General features: G+C 38.4%; 1 pseudogene; it reads left to right on the forward strand.

Moving 5' to 3' along the window:
• The first annotated feature begins 214 nt into the window (after positions 1-214).
• Positions 215-7,317, forward strand: LOC101592522 (annotated as a pseudogene).
• Positions 7,318-8,494: the final 1,177 nt, after the last annotated feature.

Genomic DNA, 8,494 nt, shown 5'->3' on the forward strand with positions numbered 1-8,494 from the left:
CTCCTAATGGTCTCCCTGACTCTGGAGGGATGGTAGGGGGTGGGGTGAGAGTGAGAAAGGCTCTCAGCAGCATGGGAGAGTAGGGTAGGCTCACCAGAACTCCTGTTGTGTGGAGTTCAATGTGGCTTTCACCTCAGTGGGGACATAAACCACAGCTCAAGAAGGATCTAATGATGATGACAGCAAGCTGAACTTCTGCAAGGCACTCTTGATAATGGGTCAGCACGGGGTAGGGATCACCAAGGCTCCTGCAGGTCCCCTTGGCAGTCTCCTGGGAACCTGGTTTCAAGTCACCACAGCAGTCTTCCTGGGCAATGACAGGTGGCCAGCGATCAGTCAAGTTCTGGCAAGTGTGAGTCAGGTAGTCCTTCCCCTTGCTCACTCACACCCCCCTCCTACCATCCTAGATCCCCTTCTTATCTCCAAAATGTTTCATCATCTATCTTTTATTTTCCTCTGTAATTTAATTTTTACTTTTTGTTCCTAATATAAGAAGAACCATAGAATAATTAATCTTGTGTACCTTATTTATTTCAGTTAACATTATGGCTTTAAGGTTCCTCTACTTTCATACAAATAACTCAAATGTTTCTTTCCTTATGGATGAGTACTGCTCATTGCATAGTTATACCACATTTTCCTTATCTATTCATTGGCTGATGGACGTATAAGCTGCTTCCAAGATTTAGCTATTACGAGTTGTGCTGCTATAGAGTTTTTATCACACAGACCCAAGTCTCAGTGTTAGACCTTGTCAGAAGATTTTTCTACATCTTTTGAGATGATAATGTGATTTTTATTTTTGGCTCTGTTGTGAGGTATTACATTTATTGATTTACATATATTGAATGATCACTAAATTGTTGGGATGAATCCCACTTGTTCATGATGTATAATTTTGATTATTTGCTGAATTGTGTTTGCTAGTATTTTATTGAAGATTTTTGCATGTATATTCATTAGGGATATTTGCCTGTAATTCTGTTTTTTAGTTTGGTTTTTCTCTAGTAACACAGCAATACTTGCCTCTGAGTTTGGGTGAATTCCTTTCAAATTCATTGTATAGTTTGAAAAGGGTTGGCACTAAATCTTCTCTAAATTTCTTGTAGAATTCAACTATGAATCCATCAGGACCTGGGCTTTTCTTTGTTGGTAGTTTTTTATTAATATTTTCAATTTCATTGACTGATACTGGTTTTAGCTGACAACTCATAATAGCTAAATCTTGGGCTGGCCGGATATCTCAGTGGATCAAAGCACTTAATCCCTGATGTGCCTGTTGGCCTTCCCCCGGTGGCATGCTTGAGACTGGGTGTGGTGGCATGCTCCTGTAATCCTAGCGCTTGGGAGGCTGGAAACAGGAGAATCACTACAAGTCTGATCTGTATAGTAAGACCATGTAGACCATGTACAAAATACATTTTAAAAAATAGTTAAATCATGGAAGTAGCTTGGATGTCCACCAGCAATTAATGGATAAGGAAAATGTAGTTTAACTCTGCAATGGAGCAATACTCAACCATAAGGAAAGAAAAATTTGAGTTATTTGCTGAAGTGGACATTGACAGAATCCAGAATAGCTACCCTGATTTTTTTTCTGGGTTCCTGTTGCATGGAGTATTATTGTCCAGCCTTTCACTTTCAGTTGATGAACATATTTCTTATACACAGAATATTGTTGGATTTTGATTTTTAATCTGCTCTTCAGGTTTGCTTCTCTAGTTGGTGAACTGAGGCTATTTACATTGATGGTTATAACTGATATGTATTGGCTTATCTTTGTGATGTAGGTTCCTTACCTTTTCCCTCTGTTTAACTACTTGTCCTGCTTTGGGGTTCCTTTCTGTTGTTGATGAAGTTGTCACTTTTGTCTCTTTCTAGAATATTTGTCAATACTTGTTGTAGGGTTGGTTTTGTGGTCATGAATTTCTTCAGTAGGTCTTAGTCATGGCAGTATCTTATCTCTCCATTAAATTTTATACATAGTTTTGCCTGATACATCAATCTGGGTTGGAAGTTGTTTTCTTTCAAGATTTGAAATACTTCATTCCACGCTCTTTTTCGTTTGATGGTTTGTGTTAAGAAATCTGCCGTGTTTCTGATAGGTATTCCATTATAGGCAATCTAGTTCTTTTCTCTAACAGCTTTTAGTGTGTTTTCATGCTGAATATTTGCCCTGCTGGATTTGGGACTTGCTTTGCTCCTAATCCTTTGTATTCCCCTGTTTGTAACTTTTGGAATGAAAATGTTTATCTTGCCACTGAATGTTGGAAGTATTTAACTTTTCATTTCTACTGGGAGGCCATAGTCCTTGCTTGTAAACATCCTGAGTTTGTGGGAGAGGAGGGCATGAAGATGGCATGGGTGGATAGCTGGCATAGAATATAAGGGAGGAAAAGAGGCTTGCTTCCCCTTCCTTTTTCTCTTGTTGCTTTTGCTACCTTCTGCCACCTTGAACTGTTACTACTGTGCCATGCCCCCCATGGAGCTAATTAGAGACTGAACCCTCTACAAACCATAAGCTAAGTAAACCTTTCTTTCCTTAATTTTGGACATTGGGTATATTGTCTCAGCAATCAGAGAAAAGTAACTAAGGCATATGTATTGATTTTGAAAATGTTTCATTTTTAACCACCATTCTATATAATTATTGGGGGAAAATCATTTCATAATTGTGATTAGGGCTTGTCTGAGGCCTAGTGCCTTGCCATGCAGGCTGGCTATGGTATGTGAGAACATACTTCCAGGTGCCTCTGGTCACAGTTGAGGGTACAATGGTCCTATGATGCTGTGACACCCCCAAGGTAAGCTTGCATCGGCTGAAGACATCCTGGTTCCTTGAGAACCCAAAGAGTTTCACCTTGGGGAAAGGACAACATCCTTCTTAACCTGCCATTTCTCCACACTGTCCTCATCAAAATAAATAGCCTCATCACTATAAGGTCATTAAGTCACCTGACATGATCCCAATCAGCATAAGACCTTCTCAGCATGAGATCACTGCCACCATCTGATTATTGTATACACACAATAGATGGTGGGTAGCTTAGAGTGTCATTGTCTCTGCTCATCCTGAGGCACTGAATTCCCAGTCCCCCATCACGGATTACTAAATTTGTCTCTATTTCTTATTTCACCTTTCACTGTTCCCATCACTAGGCAGATAGGGGGATTGATTGGCTCCCAATATTTTACTTATTTATTTTCATAAGGATTTTTTTTTTTTGCTCCGAATGCCTTCAGGGCAGGTTTGGCTGGCTGGAGTGTTGTGAGGATTGAACTACAGCAACCTGAGGCGGACAGCTTTGTGGAAGCAGTCACTTAAAGAACTGAGCTAGGGCCAGGCCCCCTTACTTATTTATTTTTATTAGCACATATTTTCAGCATGTAAGTACTATATTTATTGGGGAGAATTGGTACATGTACAAAGCACATCTCAATTCTTTTTTTCCCTTTCCAGGGTAATGTATTATTTATTCTCCAGGTGTTTGTGTGTTGTCTGTGGCTTCTTTTGCTGTTGATTTCTACCTTCATTCCACTATCATCTCATAATGTATAAAGGGTTATTTAAAATTTTTCTACCTATTTAAGCATGCTTTATGGACTCAGACATGGTCTACTTTGGAGAACATTCTATATACTGCTGTAAAAATATGTATTTTGTTGCTGTTAAATGAAACACTCTGTAGATTCAAGTCCATTTATTTAGTGGTATAGTTTGAGTCTAATATTTCTTCACTGATATTTTTTATCTTATTGACCTGGCTAATCATGAATGGAGTATTGAAGCTGCCCTACTTTACTTTTTTTACTTTTGCTAGCACATATTTTCAGTATGTAAGTGTTACATTTATTGGGGAGAATTGGTACATGTACAAAACACATCTATCTGTCTTTGGTGTCTGTCTTTTTATACACAATAGTCTTTGTTTTACAAAATTGAGTGCACAAACATTCAATGCATAAATATTTACAATGACTTTGTCTCTTTAGATTAGTTTTCACCTTAGTCTGCTGTTTCTGAAAATAAGATAACTACTTCTACTTGCTTTCAGGTTCCAATTGTGTGAAGTATCACTTTTCTCCCTTTCACCTTCAGTCTGTGAACTTACTGTTGGATGAAATGTGTCTCGTATATGCAATATACAATTTGCCTAATCTACTGGTATATGTTTTTTGCTTGAGAACTTAAATTCATTGATGTTGACTGTTATTTTTTTGTGCTTACTGGATCCTGTTATTGAAAGTTTCCCAGTGCTGACTCATGCATTTTGTTTTCTTTTGTTTACTCTCCCAGTTAGATGTGTGTTCTCCTTTGTTTTCTTTGGTGTTAGTGGGCACCCAGACCAGAACTTCCTTAAGTATTTTCTGCAGTGCTAGTTTAGTGATCCAACTTGGAAAGTCTTTACTTCCCCATCAATTTCAAGGCTAATTTTGCAAATATAAAAATCTAGGTTGACAATTATTTTCTTTTAAGGTTTAAAAAACTTCAATCCATGAAAAGAGTAAGCAGCAATAGTATTTTCTTTTCTTTTTTTTTTTTTTTTTTTTTTTTTTTTTTATTTTAGGGAAAGGTCTACAGGGTGTTCATGGTCTCACTTCTAGATCAGACTTGTAGTGATCCACCTGTCTACAGCCTTCCAAGAGCTGGGATTATAGGTGCACACCACCATGCCCAGTATCAATTGCCATCTCAGTGAGCCCTAGGGGAGGGGCTGGCCCAGCAGGCCTGGGGAATCGAACCCCTGGCCCTTCCACCTGCTTGTAGGCACTTTAGTCTGCTGAGTATTTGGCCAACCCAGCAATAGTTTTTTCAAAATGGCCACAGTACTGAAAATGATACATAGATGAATTTCAATTTCAAAAACAAAAATACCAGCAACATTCTTCACAGAACTAGAAAAACAATCTGAAAATTTATATGGAACCATTAGAGACCCAGAATAGCCAATGCAAACCTTCTGAGGTCTTGCTTATTTTTTATTTAACTTTTCAAATATTCAAAACATTTTTGTGGTTTTAAAGTCAAAATGATACAAAAGAATAATAACAGAAATTTAACCTATCCCTGTACTCTTTTTCTTCATCTGATTCTTGTAAGCAATAATTATATTGGTTTCTTGGTAATTCTATTTTTTTATTTTTGAAAACATTGTTTGTATTCATTTTTTGCATAGATATATTGTTTTGTTTAGTAAAACTGACAATCACTTCATTTTGCTTCATAAGTGCCTGTGTTCTGTATTTTTAAAAATGGTGTTGTGATAGTTTATTGTGTGGATGTATCATAGCTCATTCTTCTCGTCTTCTGGTCATACAAATGAAGTCACAAATCATGCTAACATAATCACCTTAAAATCTTTTTTAGGATAGATTCTTAGAATTGAGATTGCTGAAAGCATACGTGCCTATTCTATTTTCCTAAACATTGCTAGGTTCTCATCCTGCTGGCTTGCACTGTTTTGGATTCTTACCAGCTATCTATGAGAATGACTTAGCTCATATATCTTTGCCCTCGGAGTTTGCTGACAAGCTTCGGGAATATTGGCAGGTAGGTAGGAAAATAATTCCACAGTGTAGTTTTGGGGGCATTTATTTTCATCTGAGAAGTTGGTCTTATCTTTTTTATTTTAAAGGCCAGTGAGTTTTATATTTATGTCTGTTATCTACTTTCCTCCTGGGTTTTGATAATTTTTCCTCTGCGTCTTTCAAGATCTCTTTATACATCCAAGAGATTATCCCTTTTTCGTCCTTTGATGTTATCTGTAAATATTTTCTCTCCTTATTTGACTTTCAGTATAGTTTGTTGTTTTTGTCATGAATTAAAATTATGACAACATTCCTGATATCATTTATTACAAAGTCACTTTTTCGGTCACTTGTGATGCTGAATTTACCATATATTTTATTTCCACTTTGTATTTTTTGAGCTCCAGGATTTCTGTTACCTTTTAAAAAATTATTTCAGTTTCTCTGCTAAGTTTCTTCAATAAATTACTGAATTATGTGTTTACTTGAAGTACATTGAGTTTCTTTCAAAAAAAATTAAACATTTTATATCCTCTGTCCAAGAGATCACATACACTATCACTTTATGGTTGGTTTCTGATGCCTTATTTAGTTGACTCAGTGAGGCCACCCACAATTGTTTGAAAAAATGTGCTTGTTGGCATATGACGAAATCAATGCATTGAAAGAATGGAGATTTTGACCAAAGAGGAGCAGCATCCAGAACAAAGGACTTTGCTTCTCTCTCAGGATAAATGGAGAGCAGAAATTCTATGTTTATGCCCAAGAAATGTAGAATTTCATCCAGCACTTCCCTCAGATTGTCAGGGTGCTGACTGAAAATAACACAGGGCACCCAGAATAGGAGATGTCATTGCCCAGCTCAAGGATGTCCTGGAGTACAAGGCCATTGGAGGCAAATACAACCAGGGTTTGATGGTGCTGGTAGCATTCCAGGAGCTGGTGGAGCCAAGGAAATAGGATGCAGACAGTCTGCAGTGGGCACTGACTGTGGGCTGGTATGTGGAACTGCTGCAAGCTTTCTTCCCAGTGACAGATGATATAATGGACTCATCCCTTACATGGAGGGGACAGATCTTCTGGTATTGGAAGGCAGGAATAGGTTTGGACACTGTCAATGATGCTCTCCTTCAGGAAGCCTGTATCTACCAGCTGCTGAAGTTCCATTGCTGGGAGCAGCCCTACTACCTGAACCTGCTTGAGCTCTTCCTGCAGACTGCCTACCAGACAGAGGTCAGGCAGACTCTAGGTGTCATTACAGCCCCCCAGGATCATGTGGATCTCAGCAAATACACTGAAAAGAGGTACAAATCTATTGCCAATTACAACACAGCTTTCTACTCCTCCTACCTGCGTGTTGCTGCTGCCATGTACATGGCCAGTATTGATGGGGAGAAGGAGCACAACAACACCAGGAAGATCCTGATGGAGATGGGTGAGTTCTTCCAGATACAGGAGGATTTCCTCGACCTCTTTAGGGACCCCAGTGTGATGGGAAGGATTGGCACCAACATCCAGTTTAATAAATGCAGCTAGCTTGTGGTTCAGTGTCTGCAGCGAGTCACTCCAGAGCAGCGCCAGATCTTGCAGAATTATGGGCAGAAGGACGCCGAGAAAGTAGCCAGGGTGAAGGTGCTCTATGAGGAGCTGGATCTGCCAGCTGTGTTTTTGCAGTATGAGGAAGACAGCTACAACCACACCATGAACCTCATCCAGCAGTACACTGCACCGCGCCCCCTAGCCATCATTCTGATGCTAGCAAACAAGCTCTACAAGTGGAAAAAGTGACCTGAAGACTACCAGGGCAGGGAGCAGCTCAATAAATTATCTTGTAACTCTAAAAAAAATAGAGATCTTGCCTGGTGCTAGGCTTTTCTATAGTGTGTCTGTCACTAGGTTTCCAGGTAACATCTTATACCTACCTCCATGCTCTTCCTACAAATGACATTGACTACTTTTTCTATCATTCTTTCTAAGGTTGATAAGATATGACATTGCAAGTCTTATAGCCAGCACTGACATGGAAGTGTGGGGTTAATCTCAGAGCCTACAGCCTGCTGATACCATTGGCACAAGGGAACAGGACTAAGACCTGTACTGCTATGACCTTCCTGCTGCGGTGATATGGTGAAAACTTGTCTCAAAAAATGTTTTTATAGAGAATTTAGGGAAAAAAATTACCAAGTACTAAATGCCAGCAACTCAGCTTCTCCAGGATAAAGAGTCTATAAAACAACCTTTTGTATCAGCTTGCATTTCTTGATTACTGGTGAAATATTATTTATTTCCACATATGTAGTAACTGCTTTGCATTTCACATATCTATTAGTTAATCTATTTTCTTAATTTTGTTGAAAGCAGCTTTTTTTTTTTTTTTTGCTAACATATTCCTGATGAGTAATATCTGGACCAAAGGCCCTCCCCACAATGTGGAATTGTGTGGAAGAGTGGTAAACCTACCACTTGACTCCACTACCTGGAACTTACATTTTACAGCTTACACCTCATAACAGAGTTCAGGTGTTCAGCAGCCTGTTTGTCCTGGGAAGATTCATAATCCATTATGAGTGTGGTTTTTCTCTTCAGCTGAAATCCATTGTACAGGTCCCTTAAGAGAGAAATGCAGTCCAGAATTTTATTCTGTAGGTAAGGGACAAACCCAAAATGTTCCCACACTTCCTGACTTGTCCTCATTCTCTCATTTTATGAAACAGGCCAACATTTTATTTTTAAGCAGACAATTTTAATTTTTTATTTAGTGTTTCTGATATATGTATATATTAGTTACATATAAAAATCATACTGTAAATTTATTTTATAAATTTTTCCATTAAACAAAACATTTATACAGCTTATCATATTATATAAGGCATCATTTTAAATATTGGCATATATACTAGCATTTGCTTTTTCAGTTCCCTACTGATTGGCATTTAAGGGATTTTGCGGAGACTGAGCATTTGGA

The sequence above is a fragment of the Octodon degus genome, unplaced genomic scaffold (genome assembly GCF_000260255.1).
Source record: "Octodon degus isolate 3935 unplaced genomic scaffold, OctDeg1.0 scaffold00037, whole genome shotgun sequence".
NCBI lineage: Eukaryota > Metazoa > Chordata > Mammalia > Rodentia > Octodontidae > Octodon > Octodon degus.